Genomic DNA, 18,287 nt, shown 5'->3' with positions numbered 1-18,287 from the left:
CATCATCTTATAAACCTCTATTAAGTCGCGTCTCATCCTCCTCCACTCCAAAGAGAAAAGCCCAGCTCCCTCAACATTTCCTCATAAGACCTATCCTGCAAACCAGGCAACATCCTGGTAAATCTCCTTTGCACCCTTTCCAATGCTTCCACATCCTTCCTATACTGAACACAATACTCCAAATGTGGTCTCACCAGGGTCATGTATAGTTGCAGCATAACCCCGCGGCTCTTAAACTCAAGCCCCCTGTTAATAAACGCTAACACACTATAAGCCTTCTTCATGGCTCTATCCACTTGAGTGGCAACCTTCAGAGATCTGTGGACATGAACCCCAAGATCTCTCTGTTCCTCCACATTCCTCAGAACCCTTCCGTTGACCCTGTAATCCGCATTCAAATTTTTTCTACCAAAATGAATCACTCGCACTTATCAGGGTTAAACTCCATCTGCCATTTTTCGGCCCAGCTCTGAAACAAAAAAATCTTTACATCTTCTCTACACTAGTGCTTCTACAGTCTCTCAAATCAACTGAAAGTCCCTTATTGCTGGTACTCTTCTAGAAACTCTTTTGACCACCTTTTCTAAAGCTTTGACATTCTCCCCCAATTGTGTGTAGAATTGAACACAATACCCCAAAATGAGGCCTAACCAGGGTTTATACAGGTTTAACACACTGTGATTATGAACTAGTCTCCATTTCACACACAAAACTGAAGAGATGGCACTTAGCAGAACATACAGGTTATAACTGTCATTTCAAAATAAACCATTATTACTATGTTGTGTACTTTTATTTGATCAACCCAATGTTCTGGCACTTAGTGTTTAATTCATGCAAAATGAAAAATAAAAACACCGATAAGACTTCTTATATTGTACGATAAGATTAGGTTGATTAGGAAGATAGGATTTAGGAGCAGGAATAGGCTCTCAGAGCCTGCTCTAACATTCGATAAAATCACGTCTGATCTGGCTGTGGTCTCAACTCCACTTTCCTGTCTGCCCCCATAACCCTCGACTCTATCAATAATCTATCTAACTCAGCCTTGAATAAATTCAATGACCCAGACTCAAATTTCTGGGGAAGAGAATTCCACAGGCTAACGACCCTCACAGAAGAAATTTCTCTTCATGTCTTCATTTTTTTTGTATCACAGAAGATGTCAGAGAGCATACCAAAATTAGTAGGGATCCCAGGGGCTCGTTCGACAAAAGGAACTTAAAAGTATTCATATCAATAGAGAAAAAGTACTAAATGCTATCCAAGATTTAAAAGATCCTGGATAAAAGGATAGAACAAGAGTTCCAGGGAAAGTCAAGGATTAAAAAAATAACCAGCACAAGAACAGAGTGACAGTTCCAGCGAGAATCCGGGCTTCAACAAAAGAAACAGTGCGAGGACAAAGCGAGAATCCCAGCAAGAATCAGGGATTTTCAAAATAACCATCGCGAGAATAGAGCGAGAGTTCCAGCAAGAGTCAGAGATTTAACATTTTATTGTGTTCATTTACATTCCAATTTTGGTGCAGTAACACCAGGTTAAAGTCCAACATGTTTGTTTCAAACACTAGCTTTCAGAGCACTGCTCCTTCTTCAGGTGAATGGTTGAGCTTTGGACACTAACCTGAGGAAATCAGCAAAGGTGCACTAGAAAAGTAATGAGGTGAATTAAATAGAATGAGTAATTAGTAAGAAGTATGAGCACAGATTTCTACATGTATGTAAGGAGGAACTGAGTCACAATAGTAAAAGTTGAAGCAGGAGAAATCACCGATGGGGAATATTGAAATAGCAGAAGCATTTAACCTGGTGTTGTAAGACTTCTTACTGTGCTCACCCCAGTCCAATGCGCGGCATCTCCACATCATAAATAATTTGAGGCATGGAAGGGCTGCTAATACCCGTCAAATGTACATCCTGTACCATGTTGCAACTCCAGGATGCTACCCATGTCCAGGACAACTACATTACAGAAAGTGCCACCAAATGGAAAAATTAGAGTGCCATATCTTGGAACTCAAGTGAGGATGAGTCCTATGTGGATAGCATATTTCAGAAGGTAGTCACCCCATGGGGATGGTCATCAGACAGACACAAAAGCAGCAGGTCCCCAAGGACATCCCTTTTTCTAACAGGTACACAGTTCTCAGTACCAATGAGGGAGAGGGTTCCTCTGGAGAGAGCAACAAGTGTCATGACCAGAGCACCTTGGGTAGCTCATGCGTGTTGGAAGGGAGGAGAATAGACAGGAGAGCAATAGTGGTTAACGATTCTATAGTTAGGGGAACTGACAAGCGCTTCTATGGTGACTGACCTGATTCCAAGATGATAATATTACTTCCCTGGTGCAAGGGTCATAGATATCACCAATGTGCATCAGAGAATACTGGAGGGTCAGGGTGAACAGCCTGAGGTTGTGGTCCAAACTGGTGTCAATGATATAGGGAGAAAAAGGGATGAGGCCCTGCAGGCTCAGTTCAGGGAGTTAGGAAATAAATTAGCAAGCAGGACTTCAAAGATAGTAATTGCCAGATTACTCGCAAGGAAATAGGAAAATACATCAGATGAAAATACAGGAGAAATGGTGCAGGCAGGATCAAGGAAAGCTCAAATGTTATCAGTACATTGAGAGCATGAGGATAACCAAGGAAAGAGTATAGAATACAATCTGGAAAAGTGTGAGGTTATGCACTTTGGAAGGAGGAATGGAGGCATAGACTATTTTCTAAATGGGGAATGCTTAGGAAATCAGACGCACAAGGGCACTTGGGAGTCCTTGTACATGATTCTCTTAAGATTAACGTGCAGGTTCAGTCGGCAGTTAGGAAGGCAAATGCAATGTTAGCATTCATGTCGAGAGGGCTAGAATACAAGAGCAGGGATGTACTTCTGAGACTGTATAAGGCTGTGGTCAGACCCCATTTAGAGTATTGAGAGAAGTTTTGGGCCCCGTATCTTAGGAAGGATGTACTGGCCTTGGAAAGGGTCCAGAGGAGGTTCACAAGAATTATCCCTGGAATTAAGAGCTTGTCGTATAAGGAACGGTTGAGGACTCTGAGTCTGTATTCGTTGGGAGTTTAGAAGGATGAGGGGGGTATCTTATTGAAACTTACAGGATACTGAAACCTGGATAGAGTGGACGTGGAGAGGATGTTTCCACTTATAGGAAAAATTAGAACCAGAGGACACAATCTCAGACTAAACAGAGATTTAAAAAAAAAAAATTTTAGAGTACCCAATTCATTTTTTCCAATTAAGGGGCAATTTAGCAGGCGAATCCACCTAGTCTGCACATCTTTGGGTTGTGGTGGCGAAACCCACGCAAACACGGGGAGAATGTGCAAACTCCACACGGACAGTGACCCAGAGCCGGGATCGAACCTGGGACCTCGGCGCCGTGAGGCTGCAGGGCTAACCCACTGCGCCACCATGCTGCCGACTAATCAGAGATGAGGAGAAATTTCTTCAGCCAGAGGGTAGTGAATCTGTGGAACTCTTTGCCGCAGAAGGCTGTGGAGGCCAAATCACTGACTGTCTTTAAGACAGATAGATCGGTTCTTGATTAATAAGAGGATCAGGGGTTATGGGGAGAAGGCAGGAGAATGGAGATGAGAGAAGTATCAGCCATGATTGAATGGCGGAGCAGACTCAATGGGCTGAGTGGCCTAATTCTGCTCCTATGTCTTATAGGACCCGTCAAAGACGTACATGGTAACTTGTGCGCTGATGCTGAAGATGTGGGCAGGATTCTTAATGAAGACAGTATTCATGAAGGAGAGGGATGATGCAGGCTTTCAAGTTAAAGAGGAGTTTGAAATATTGGTTACAATAAGCATAGTAAGAGAGTAAGTACTGGAGGGACCAACCTCTTCGAAGGTGGATAAATCATTGTGGTCGGATTGATTGTATCCCTAGCTGTTAAAAGGAGCTAGGATGGAAATAGATATTCTGTGGATAATTTAAAAATCCTCACTAGATACAGGCAAAGGTCCCCAAAGATTGGAGGTCTGTGAACGTTGTACCTTCATTTAATATGCCATTATTTAAAAAGTTTGTGAGAGATAGGGCAAATAATTATAGGTTGGTCAGGCAAACCTCAGTGGTGGGAAATTATTAGAATCAATTCGAAGAGGCAGAATAAATTTGTCACTTCGATTAATCAGGGATAATCAGCATGGTTTTGTTAGGGAAGGTGTGTCTTACTAACTAAAAAGCACATTTTTTGATGAACCAACAAGGAGGATTGATGAGGGACGTGCTCAGTAAATGTTGTCTGCATGGATTTTTGCAAGGCATTTGATAAGCTCCCACATGTTAGTCAGAAATGTGCCCATGGGATACAGAATTATGTGAAAAGTTGGATCCAAAATTAGCTCAGCGACAGGAAAAAAAGCTGATGGGATGTTTTTACGGATGGGAAACCAGTGGAGTTCCACAGGTCCATGGTTGGGTCCCTTGCCTGTTTGTATATATTAATGAATTGGACCTAGATGTGGGTGACATGATTGGGAAATTTGCCATGTAGTTAATCGTGAAAAGGTTAGCTGTAGTCGCCAGAATAATACCAATGGTTTGTTTGAGTGGGTAGAAAAGTGGCAGATGGAATTCAATCCAGAGAGGTTTGAGGTAATGCATTTGGGAAGAGCAGCAACAACAAGGGGATACACCATGAATGGGAGGATATTGGGAGGGGCAGAAGTGAGAGACATTGGAGTACATGTCCACTGGTCCCTGAAGGTGACATGACAAGTGATAAAGAAGGCATATGGAATACTTTATTTTATTGGATGAGGTACGGAACACAAATGCAGGGATGTAATCATGGAACTGCATAAAACACTGGTTAGACACCATTTGGAGTTTTGCATACAGTTCTGGTTGGTACATGACAGGAAGGGCATAATTGCTCTGAAGAAAGTACATAATTGTTTGGGAGAAAGCACATAATTGTTTGGGAGAAAGTACAGAGGAGATTTACAAGTATGTTGTCAGGGCTTGAAAATTTCTTCTATGAGGAATGATAGGCTAGGGTAATTTTCTTTGGAACAAGAGGCCGAAGAGTTACCCGATTGAGCTGTACAAAACTATGAGGGACTTAGATAATAGTAGCCAGAGATGCCCTGCACTCCCCAGTGGAGGGGTCAGATACCAGGGGACACAGATTTAAAGTGATAAGGATTAGAGGGGCATGAGGAAAAACCTGTTTACCCAGAGGGTGACGGATGTTTGGAATTCGCTGCCTGCTTTGCTGGTGGAGGTACCTGGATCTGCATCTAACATGCTGTATCCTGCATGGCTATGGACCAGGTGCTGGAAAGTGGGATTAGAATGGGCAGTTAGTTTTTCATTTTTTGGCCTGCACAAACATGATGACTGAATGACCTCTTTCTGTGCTGTAACCTATAGAACATAAAACAGTACAGCACAGTACTTTGGCCCATGATGCTGCACCGACCATTTATCCTAATCTAAGTCCATGTGCCTATCCGAGAGTCGCTTAAATGTCCCTAATAACTCTGACCCCACCACCTCTGCTGGCAGTGCATTCCACTCTCTGTGCAAAGAAGCTACCTCTGACATCTCCCCTATACCTTCCTCCAATCACCTTAAAATGATGTCCCCTCGTGACAGCCATTTTCACCCTGGGCAAAAGTCTCTGGCTATCTACTCTATCCATGCCTCTCATCACCTTGTACACCTCTATCAAGTCACCTCTCTGCCTTCTTCGCTCCAGTGAGAAAAGCCCTAGCTCACACAACCTTTCTTCATAAGGCATGCCCTTCAGTCCAGGCAGAATCCTGGTAAATCTCCTCTGCTCCCTCTCCAAAGCATCCACATCCTTCCTATAATGAGGGGACCAGAACTGGACAAAATATTCCAAGTGTGGTCTAATAAGGGTTTTATAAAGCTGCAGCAAAACCTCGCGGCTCTTAAACTCAAACCCCCTGTTAATGAAAGCCAACATACCATCCGCCTTCTTAACAACTCTGGGTGGCAACTTTGAGGGATCTATGTCTGTGGACTCTAAGATCCTTGTTCCTCCACACTTCCAAGAATCCTGCCTTTTACCCTGTATTCAGCATTCAAATTCGACCTTCCAGAATGAATCACTTCACATTTATTTAGGTTGAACTCCATCTGCCACTTCCCAACCCAGCTCTGCATCCTGCCAATGTCCTGTTGTAGCCTGCAGCAACCCTCAACACTATCTACAATTCCACCAACCTTTGTGTCATCGGCAAACTCACTAACCCACTCTTCCACTTCCTCATCCAAGTCATTTATAAAAACCACAAAGAGCAGAGGTCCCAGAACAGATCCCTGCGGGATACCGCTGGTCACCGACTTCCAGGCGGAATACTTTCCATCCACTACCACTTGCTGTCTTCTTTCGGCCAGCCAATTCTGCATCCAGACAGCCAAATTTCCCTGTATCCCATACCCCCTAACTTTCTGAATGAGCCGACCATGGGGAACCTTATCAAATGCCTTACTGAAACCCATATATACCACATCCACTGCCTGACCTTCATCAATGTGTCTTGTCACACCCTCAAAGAATTCAATAAGGCTTGTGAGGCATGCCCATCACAAAGCCATGTTGGCTACCTTTAAGCAAACTATGTTTTTCTAAATAATCATAAATCTTAGCTCTCAGAATCTTTTTCAATATTTTGCTCACCATAGACGCAAGACTGACTGGTCTGTAATTCCCAGGGATTTCCCTATTCCCTTTCTTGAATAGGGGAACAACATTCGCCTCCCTCCAATCGTCCAGTACTACTCCAGTGGAGAGTGAGGATGCAAAGATCATTGCCAATGGCACAGCAATCTCCTCCCTCGCTTCCCGCAGTAACCTTGGGTATATCCAGTCAGGCCCAGGGGACCTATCTATCCTGATGCTTTTCAAAATTTCCAGCACATCCTCCTTCTTAATATCAACCTGTTCGAGTCTATTAACCTGGTCAACGCTGTTCTCACGAGCAAAAAGGTCCCTCTCTCGAGTGAATACTGAAGTAAAATATTCATTTAGGGCCTCCCCTACCTCCTCAGACTCTAGATACAAGTTCCCTCCACTATCTCTGATCGACCCTACTCTCACTCTGATCATCTTCTTATTTCTCACATAAGTTTTGAATACCTTGGGGTTTTCCCTAATCGTTCCTACCAGGGCATTTTCATGCACCCTTCTAGCTCTCCTAAGTCAATTTTTGAGTTTCTTCCTGGCTATCTTGTAACCCTCTAGAGCCGTGCCAGATCCTTGCTTCCTCAACCTTACATAAGCTTCCTTCCTGTTGACTAGAAGCTCCACTTTTCTTGTCATCCAAGGCTCCTTCACCTCACCATTCTTTCCTCGTTTCAGTGGGACAAAACTATCCAGCACTCACAGCAAGTGCTCCTTAAACAACCCCCACATTACTGTTGTGCATTTCCCCGAGAACAACTGTTCCCACTTTATGCTCCTCAGCTCCTGTCTAATAGCAGTATAATTTCCCCTCCCCCAATTAAATACCTTCCCACACTGTGTGTTCCTATCCCTCTCCATGACTATGGTAAAGGTCAAGAAGTTGTGGTCACTGTCACTGAAATGCTCTCCCACCTATGATTCTAAACTAATAGGACATTTGATGGTCTGCATCCTCGGGTTCTAAAAGTGGTGGCTACAGATAATCGGTGAGATTAGATTGACCATCCAAAATTCCCTAGATTCCTCTCGGTCCCAACAGATTACAAGATAGAAAATATAACACTGCTATTCAAACAAAGGAAAGAGAAAACAGGAAACTACAAGTCAGTTAGCCTGACAGCAGTTATCAGGAAAATGTTGTCACCATTTTTAAGCAATCCTTTAAAAAATCCTAACCTGATTAGCCAGGTTAACATGGTTTACAAGGGGAAATTGTGTCTGACAAATTAATGAGTTTAAGGAAGATGTTATGAACAGGATAGATAAAGGGAAACCAGTGAAATGTTGTATATTGGATTTTAAAAAGCATTTGAAAGGTACCAAAAAAATAATTACACAAGATAAAGGCTCAGAGTTAGAGAGAAATACATTCGCATGGATAGAGGATAAGTTAACAGATAGAAATCAAAGAGTAGGCATAATGTGGGCAGCACGATAGCACAGTGGTTAGCATTATTGCTTCACCGCATCAGTGTCCCAGGTTCGATTCCGGGGTTGGATCACCGTCTGTGCGGATTCTGCATGTTATCCCCACGTCTGCGTGGGTTTCCTCCGGGTGCTCCGGTTTCCTCCCACAAGTCCCGAAAGATGTGCTTGTTAAGTGAATTGGACAATCTGAATTCTCCCACTGTGCACCCAAACTGGTGCCGGAATGTGGCGACTAGGAGCTGTTCACAGTAACTCAATTGCAATGTTAATGTAAGCCTACTTGTGACAATAAAGATTATTATTAACTGACCAGGGTGCCATTGGTTCAGGTGTAGAGCCTGACCAGCCACCCTCTCAATTACAGTTAAGCTAGCTGATAGCACCTCGAGGAAGAAAAATCAAAATACATCACTTTCATGAGGGGACAAAAATACCTCACTTTTCCAACATTTTACATTTTCAGAGGCTTTTGTTGAAAGCCAAGAAATATTTGAAGCATACCGAGACAACTTTAGAGTATCCGCAACTAATGAAGTTTATTAGTGGGGATAAAATATTCAATACATATTTGACTACAGCAAAGAGAAATAAAAATTCTTAGGATCACAATGTTCATATTAGATTTTAGGTCTATTTATAGAGAGATGCATGACAGAACTCAATGCATTACAACACACCAAATAAATCCGGGCAGTTATCTCTCAGCTTATCTTATTTATATAACACATTTAACAATTTTCGCCTTTCTTTTAATGTTACTAAGCCAAAAATGACACTGCTTTGCAGGGATTAACAGACAATGGAAGAATGCTGCATGATCTCAAATACAAAGCATCTATAACACAATGCTGTTACATGACCACTATGTGGATATTATGGACCAAGTGCAATTGGAAGAACAGGAATTTTATTTTTCTATGCATGAAATACTGAAAGAGAGAACTCTGATAAATCAAGGCCGTGTGTTTTGTGCAAATCCCATTAGAATAAATGTAAATCAGAGGCGGACTTACATTTTTGGGGCTTTGCACTCTCCCTCTTTGCAGGGGCCCCACGTCACACCCTGTCCCCTCTGACATCGAGCCCCGCCCCTAAAGACCTCACTCAGGTGGCTGGGCCTCGAGCCTCGATGACCGCTAGCTGCCTACTTGGCTGCTAGCTATCCGCCTGGTCTCTACTCTCTCTTGCCCTTGCTGACTGGTCCAGTTGCTACCCAGCCATCTCACTCTCAACTCTGCCTGGCTGGCCTCTGGTTATGATCGAGTCACCCCGCAGCTCTCTGATTTCCCAAGAGACAACGCCAGCACTTGTCAGGCCTTCTCGTACCACCTGAATGCTGCCCTCGCTCGGGTGGCCAAGCCTCAAGTCTAGGGCCTTGACAATCGCATGTGCTCCAAGCTGACTGCCTGGCTGCTGACTATCTGGCCTGGTGGTCTGTGTTCTTTTTGGTTGGTTGCCCACCTCAGCCCTGGCCTGGAGGTAGACAGTCGCCCTGCTGCTCCCCGCTCCCCGCCTCCTCCTCGCCTCATTGAAGGCTTTGCAGGCTCGCACCCCTATGTTAGGTTGGCCTCAGGTTGCCTGCCAGATCAAATACCAGAAACCTGGTTACTGCATTGCACCTTTACGCAATGAAAGTTAAGAAACTTCAAACCATTCAAGAGATCCTGGTCTAAACTTCTCCAAGTTTCCACGTCCGGCAAACTGTTTTCCCGCTCTAAAGGGGAGCTCACCAATCAGAGCCTGATGTTCTTCTATACTGCTGCCGGCTGATAGACTCAATGAGTCTATCAGCAACTTCAGAGCCACCAAGGCTCTGATTGGTATTCCCACACAGTCAATTCTCTATACGAGGACCCCGCCCCCCCCCCCAACCCAACCCTTGCTGTTGTCACCGACCAGTGATGGTGTCGGCTCTAAAGGTGTGGGGGCAATGGAGGCAGCATTTTGGGTTGGAGGGCATGTCGTTGTGGGCGGCGATCTGCAACAATCACAGGTTTGCGCCGGCGACGCTGAACGCGAGTTCTCAGGGGTGGAGATTGAGCATTTCAGGGACGTGCTTATAGGGGGCAAATTTGAAGGCTCGAAGAGTTGGAAGAATTGTTTGAGCTGCCCAAGGGAGTGGATTTAGGTACCTGCAGGTGAGGGATTTGTGAGATTCAGCTGGGTTGGTGGGACCTGGAGCCGCCAAAAGCAGTGGGGTGGGTGAGTGACCTGGCACAATTCCTGCGGTTGGAGAAGGTCAAGTCGCTCTGTGGGGTTCGGTAGAGGGGTTCGCTCAGGGGTGAAAACGGTTCATTGATTTCTTCAAGGAGAATTGAGGGGTCAGCAAGGCAGGACATGGCAGGGTGTGGGTGTCAGGGGGGTTGGAGGTTTGTGGTTGTTTATTGAGTTGATGTGTCGTTCTTCTGATATTCTGTGTTCTGTGTATATATGTTAAATACCTTGATTTTTTTTAAATTTAGAGTACTCGATTCATTTTTTCCAATTAAGGGGAAATTTAGCGTGGCAATCCATCTACCCTGCATATCTTTGGGTTGTGGGGGCAAAACCCACGCAAGCACGGGGAGAATGTGCAAACTCCACATGGACAGTGACCTAGAGCTGAGATCGAACCTGGGACCTCGGGGCTGTGATGCAACAGTGCTAACCACTGCGCCATTGTGTTGCCCGTTAAATGCCTTTATTTTTTTTTTAAAACAGTGATGTAAACAATTCCTGGTTTTAAAAATAATTCAAAAACAAATTTGCAACATTCAATGCACATAGTGATGCATCTTACATTACAACTGCTACATAATTTATTATTTGAATAATTGGGAGCGGTGAGGATTTCCTCATTAGTCAGGCTATTGTGCTCATTATTAAAATTGAAAATTAGCCACTATGGCTTGAGGCATTTGGAATGTAGTTTCCCCTTTCTTGAAAGGAAATCTTTTGAGCAGATTATCCACTAAATAGGTAGCAAATGCTCAGAGGAAACTTCAAAAAAGATTACTGGCAGAAAACATGAACTCGTAAAGGCATTCAGTAATTTATAGAATCCACGATGTGAACTATATCATGGGTTATCGGCTCAAACGAGGAAGAAAAGCAAAGAAAACCAGAGGATGGAGTATAAATTGATTCTGCTTTGGTTGTGTTGGTATCACAGGCTAACATCTGTATTCAGTCAACATTTAATGAAAGCAGTTAATGTGATAATTTTTTGATATGTTGATTGAGGGATAAATATTGGTCATCACGCCAGGTGGGGACTCTCCTGTTCTTCAAAATAGTACTTTTGCATCCACCTGAACAGGCAGATAGGATCTTGGTTTATTGTCTCATCTGAAAGACAGTACCCTCCAACATATACCCAGGCCCTATTTTTACTGAAGCTTTGAACTGAATGAAAGTGAAAGGATTAGAATCCAGAAGCGGCAATTTCTGATAAAAGTATACTCAAGATGGCTGCGAGTTATTAATTTGAAATTGCTTTGTTCAAACTGGATTCCAGTGTCTGGTCCCTTTTAGGGGTAATCGGCCGAGAGGGTCACATTACCAGGAAAAAAAACAATCAGAGAACTATGGTGGGGGTTCACCCAAGCAAGTATGGGCTTTTACCTCTGATCAATTCCAAATGCTGACTGGGCAGCCACAAAACTGCAAGACTGTCTTGAGATAGTATGTTAAAATAAACGTTAGTTGTTTCATACCTAGCTGGTGAGCCAAAGTTATTACATTGGCAGCAAGGATAAAGCAGAGGACATGTTGCCCCAAAACTGAGTGTACAGAGTCCGTTGAGGCAGAAGTCAGGTTGCAAAATAGAAGTGTGCTGCAGGAAAAATGCCTCTATGCATTCGATTAGGTCCCTTTAATGACTCCATTAATGATTGAACACAGTATATAGAATGTCTGGGTTATTATTTTATGGTGAACGGAATAGAGGAGGAGGCAATCCTTTTCAGCACATGTGGGATCCAGGCCTAGTCTAATCCACAGCCTTATGTCCCCGAACGCACCAGATTCTAGTTCATTCATAGATAGCGGATTTGGTGAAGGCACACGGTGATCAAAAGCCCGTAGTCATCTTGCAGCATTTTAAATTTAATTCCATGGGCACAGACCATTGCAAAGAACAAAGAAAAGTACAGCATACGAACAGGCCCTTCAAGCCTGCACCAACCATGCTGCCCGTCTAAACTAAAACTTTCTACACTTCTGGGGTCCTCTATTCCCATCCTATTCATGTATTACATTACGAAGCGAAAGCAAATTGCAAATCACTGAGACTTTGGGGCCACCCTGAACGATATGGTAAGAGATCATTTAGTTTGTGGAGTCAATAATGAGGCCATCCAGAGAAGGCTGTTTGCAGAGATAGCTATCGATTTTAAAAAGGCGCTAGAGATAGCATTAGCGAAGGAGAGCGCTAAGAAGGGTTCACAGGAACTTCAGAGTGCACAAAATAGGAGGCGCAGTTCATCAGTTCGGGCAGGAAGCTGCAGTCAGCAGGGACGCCAGGAGTGAAGACGCTAGTTTTAAACAGGAAATAAAAGCATCAGCAAGCAGCAATTTCAGAAGATTTAGGAGAGTGAATGCAACACCAATGATCGAAGCAGAGTGTTACCAGTAGGGGGTAATCACTCCCCTGAAACTTGCAGATTTAAGGAAGCAGAATGCTATTTATGCCACAGAAAGAGGCATCTGAGGCACCGGTGTAAGAGCAAGCCAAGCCTGCTCAGTGCTAAAGGCAATAGCAAATCACAAGTACACATTGTAGAAGATTTCCCTACAAGTGATTTGATCGCTCATTCACTGAACAACGTGAAAGGGGATAAGATATCCCCCCATCGCAATGGTGCTTTTTGTTAATGGCAAGTGAGCCTTCTTTGGTGGGGAATGTTTAAGCCCTACCAAACGAGGAGTGCAACTAATAAAGCGCAACAGTCAGACCAGGAGGACTCTCGAGATGCGACAAAGGAAAATATGGCACAGAGCTCTGTGGCGATGTTGCCCACACAGTGGTTAACTGTGCAACTAGTAGAGTTTTCAATGGCCAAATTCCAGCAGCAGAGGAATGAGGCCTCAAAAGACACGGTTTTGGATCCAAAGGTAGATTGGTTGTGTTCCAAGTCCTTAAAGTGTCGGCTATGGCAAGAGAATTGTTGGAATTTATGGAGTGAATGGAAGAGGTGGACCCATGGCAGTTTGGGAGGCGGAAGACAAAGGAATTCTCATTCTTTTTGCATGTTCACCGGCTGTATTCTCGGATCAATTTTTTTGTGCTGGACAAGAGGTTGTTGGAGATAGTGGTTGGGACAAACTATTCGGCGATCGTGGTTTCAGATCACGCGCTGCACCTGGTGGACTTTGAGTGGAAAAATGGGGCTCCCAGTAGCCACAGTGGAGGTCAGTTGTGGGGATTCTGGCTGATAAAGGGGGGCAGGTGAAAAGATTGGGGAGGCTATACGGAATTATATGGAGCTAAATAAGACGGGCAAGGTCTCCACCTGCGTAACCAAGGCGGTGTTTATTTTGATCCGGGCGCATAAAGAGAAAAGGGAACAGCTAGAAAGGAAAAGACTAGTGGAGGCCATTCGGGAGGTGGATCGGATGTACTTGGCTGCCCCTGAGGCAGCGTTGCTAATGGAGAAGAAGTAGTTTGAGCTTATGTCTACGGAGAGAGTGCTGGGTCAGTTGCATTGGGTCTGGGGGGGGGGGGGGGGGGGGGGGGGGGGGGGGGGGGGGGGGGGGGGGGGGGGGGGGGGGGGGGGGGGGGGGGGTATGTATTAGCATGGGGAAAAGGCCAGCAGGATGCTATTGCATCAGATGAGGTGGTGAGGCGGCAGCGAGTGACATTGGTCAGATGAAGGATTTGGGGGTGCGGCGGTCATGGAGTCGAGGGAGATCAACGGACTATTTGAGGTCTTTTACTGTAGGCTGCACAGTTCAGAGCCTCCAGTATGGGATGAGGGCATGAGGCTGTGTCTGGATGGTCTAGAGTTTCCGGTGTTCAAGGAAGGGCACCGGGTCTCCCTATATGCAGATGACCTTTTGCTGGATACGAGTGGTGCATAGTTGAGCCCAGCTGCATAAGCTAAATTTGGTGAATTTAGCAGAGGGGATAAAAGAGGATTTTAAGAGGTGGGATGTTTAGACGTTGTCGTTGGCTGGAAGGTCCAGACAGTTAAAATGGCAATGCTGTTCAAATTTCTGTTTGTCTTCCAAAATCTCCTGATTTTTGTGCATCTTTTTTCAACAGGGTCAACAGGATGGTATCAGTGGGTAAAGTACCCCGGATCAGTCAGACGCTCTTGGTAAGGAACAGACAGAGTGGTGGATTAGCATTGCCCAACCTGTTGAATTATTACTGGGCGGAGAATGTTGACAAGGTCAAGCGGTGGGGGAGGTCGGTGTGGGGCAGGTGGAGGAAGCCTCATGCAGAGGAATGAGTTTAAGGGCGCCGTCATTGGCACCTCTTCCATTCCCACCGGCCAGGTATTCTACGAGCCTGGTGATGTTGACAGCACTCACGGCATGGAATCAATGCTGGCAGCTTTTTAAGATGAATAGGATGTCACTGTGGGTGCCAATTTGCGGCAATCACCGGTTTGTTCCGGCAGGCCTAGGTTTTACGTATCAGACGTGGTCGAGGATGGACCTGTTCGTGGGGGAAGATGTTTGCAGAGTTGGGGGAGCTAGAGGCAGCTACCTAGAGGGAATGCATTTCGATATCTGCACGTCAGGCACTTCATTAGGAAGGAGTTGGTTACATTGCAGGATAAAAGTTTGTCTGAGGACAAGATTGGGAAGGAAAGGATGTTGGACATATGCGGGGAGTTATGGAGAGAGCAGTCTATGGTGGAGGAAATAAAGTGGAAATGGGAAGAGGAACTGGGGAGGGAGGGTAGAGGCGGGGCTTTGGAGTGAGGCTTTATGGAGGGTAAACATGTCCTCATGTGCAAGACACATACAATTCACAGTTGTGCATAGGGCACACAGGACAGTGCCAAAGATAAGTAATTTCTTTCCAGGAGTAGAAGGTTGAAGCAGGCGGTGCAAAAAGGGACCAGCAAATCATGTCCACATTCTTTGGGCATGCCCAAAGTTGCAAGCGTTTTGCGAAGGCTTTGCGGGAACTATGTCAAAGGTGCTGGGGTGAATGTGGCTCCGAGCCCATGAGTGGCAATATTTGGAGTTTAGGAAGATTCAGGTGTGCAGGTGGGGAGAGGGGTCGACCTGATGGTGTTTGCCTCCCTGATAGCTCAGAGGCAGATATTGTTAGGGTGGCGGGACCTAAAGTGACGGTGTGGCTAGGTGACTTGGAGGAGTTTCCGTACCTGGAAAAGATAAAGTTTGTAATTAGAAGCACAGATGAGGTGGAGGTTGTTCATCGACTTCTTTAAAAAGAGTGCTGAAAAGTCTGGGGGGGGTGAGGAGGGGAAGAAGGATGTAGGGATGGTTCTTTTGTTATTAAAAGGTAGAAAACGAGGCGGGGTGGGACGGAGATTTATGAGGGTTGATTTCTGATGTAATATCTCTTTTTGTTTTCTGTATAGAACTTGAAAGTGCTTTGATAAAAATATTTTTAAAAAAGAGTTCGGCCTTTGGGTTTAAGGAAGACATCAGAAAAATTGGCAACCTATATGGGAGAAGCCAACAAGATCATGGGTACTACCACCATACGGGTGAGATATCAGCAGCAATCTGCCCAACTCCCACCAACAGCTGTATCAGGTCACAGATCGCGTCTACTGGGCTCAAAAGAAATTAAATTTATTGGACAAGAAAGAATTAATAAAGAAGCACGAAGATGCATTTTGCAATGAGCTGAAGAAAATTAAGGGCCTGCAGGCGAAGATCCACGGAGACCCAGAGGCAGCCCCATGGTTTTTCAGGACCAGACTATATTAAATAATAATAATCTTTATTGGCACAAGTAGGCTTACATTAACACTGCAATGAAGTTACTGTGAAAAGCCCCTAGTCGCCACTTTCCGCCGCCGCCTGTTCGGGTACACAGAGGGCGAATTCAGAATGTCCAATTCACCGAACAGCACGTCTTTTGAGACTTGTGGGAGGAAACGGGAGCACCCGGACGAAACCCACGCAGACACAGGGAGAGCGTGCAGACTCCACACAGACAGTGACCCAACTGGGAATCAAACCTGGGACCCTGGAGCTGTGAAGCAACAGTGCTAACCACTGTGCTACCATTTTTAGGAAAGGTGGAGATAGAATTGAAAAGATTAGAACTGGGAAGCATCCAGCCAGTGCAGTTAGCCGAATGGGAAGCCCCATAGCCCCGAAGGTAAAACCAGACAAGACTGTCTGTATCTGTCGGGACGACAAATTGACAGTGAATCAGGCTGCCAAGCTAGACAAGTAAGATGTAAAGCTGGCCGGAGGCTAATCTTATACAAAGTTAGACATGGAACAAAGAACAGTACAACACAGGAACAGGCCCTTCGGCCCTCCAAGCCTGTGCCAATCGAGCCATGCAGCCCGAGTTGGACCATGCTTCACAAAGATATGTTACAATTAACACACAAAAGGGTTTGTTTCATGTGTAATAGGATGATGTATTGATAATGGGATCAATGGAGTCGAGCATCTCGCTAACTTGGAAGAGGTGCCAAGAAGATTTCAAAAGGCTGGAGTTTGCCTCAAGGAGAATGAATGTACTTTTCAGGCCAAAAGTGGTTATCTGTGTTACTGGATAGATGCACATGGGGAGTCAAAGTTAGAGCAATAAAGGAGGCACCAGTCCCCATAAACACATCTGAGCTTAAGTCTTTCTTAGGAATGGGGAATTATTTTCCGCTAAATTTGTCAACATTGTTGGCAGAGACCTGGTATTGTTCAAAATGAAGCACAGCATATTAACAGGATGGACCAACGGGCCAGTTCCAAAGAGATGAAGCCATACTGTATTCAGAAAGACTAATGGGGTTGGAAAAACTAAAGAAGTTCCACAAAACCTGCCACCACTTCACACTGGTCTGAATACACGGACCTCAAAAATGTAGTGGCAGAACAGGAAGCAAACTGCAAGAAGCACAAATGAAAGTTCCAGTCTTGGGTTTTAAGCTGCAACGGGTTTGGTACATTGAGAACTGTCCATAGTTCATAAATTACATGTATCAGAGTGTTTCTTGTGCACTTAACCATTCAAGTTATTTGTCATCCTCAATAATGTCCTTTTTGTCACTATTTATTCAAGTTTCTGAACTCAATCTGAAGTAAAACCAAGTTTAGCGCAAAGTAGAAAGTAGGAAAAATTGGAGATATAGTCGAACACAAGTTTAAATTAGTGAACTGTATGAATCAAACATGGAATGAAAGTTTCACTCCACCATTCCAGAATTAAACTCATCAAGGCAGCTACTTACAAGTTTCAAGTAAATCTGTACAATTTAGCATGTTTACTTGGAGCTTGACGGCCCAACCATTTTTTCCCTAAAATTATGGAAGGGATCAAAAAACATTTCAAAGTTTCCATACTTAAGGCAGATTCAGAATTAAGTGGGATAACTTACAAATCTATTTACACCTAATAATTTGAAACCATTGACAGTACTTAAAAAATCCACTAATTTGAAGTAGACAACATAAATAATACAGCAAAGCAGAATTTAGAACCCAAAAATACAAACTATCAAGAGAAGTGAATTAAACAACTTCAAATTAAGAAAATAAGATATAACGACTCATGGGAGGAAGACAGAAGTCAACTAATATGTCCTGGACCAAATGTTCTTTCCCAGTTTTTCAATTTCCTGCAGTGCTTTATTATAGCTTATTTTAAATCAAAATAATAATCTTACACCAGCACATCTTGTACATTAGCAATCAAATTGAAGAGTGTCAATAATAAATCACATTGTTCTGGAAAGATTTTCCAAAAAAGCAACAACTGAGCAATAGTTAAATGATCAACACTTGGAATGTCAGCAATTATAAGCCTAAAGCACATGTCCATTTAGAAAACCAAGACTTATTAATGGAAACTGTGCAGATCTGGGTGAGACTTTCACCAAACTCAACCTAGTCAGAAGGTAATCAATTGGTCTAAAATTCTCTCAGATAGATCAACCATATTCTTTGGGCGGGTATGAAGAGGCATGGATATGTTTTCTTAACTGGATCATTCACCTTTCTAACTGAACAGATGTGCAGCTAAGTTA

The 18,287-nt window shown here is 44.2% G+C and overlaps 1 protein-coding gene across 1 annotated transcript in view; it reads right to left on the bottom strand.

Moving 5' to 3' along the window:
- LOC119961901 (neurabin-1-like) overlaps nucleotides 1-18,287 on the bottom strand; it is a 182,302-nt gene that overhangs the window by 121,580 nt on the left and 42,435 nt on the right.

This window comes from Scyliorhinus canicula, chromosome 2, assembly GCF_902713615.1.
Source record: "Scyliorhinus canicula chromosome 2, sScyCan1.1, whole genome shotgun sequence".
In the NCBI taxonomy this organism is placed as follows: Eukaryota; Metazoa; Chordata; class Chondrichthyes; order Carcharhiniformes; family Scyliorhinidae; genus Scyliorhinus; species Scyliorhinus canicula.
This window is presented reverse-complemented; position numbering and strand designations above follow the sequence as displayed.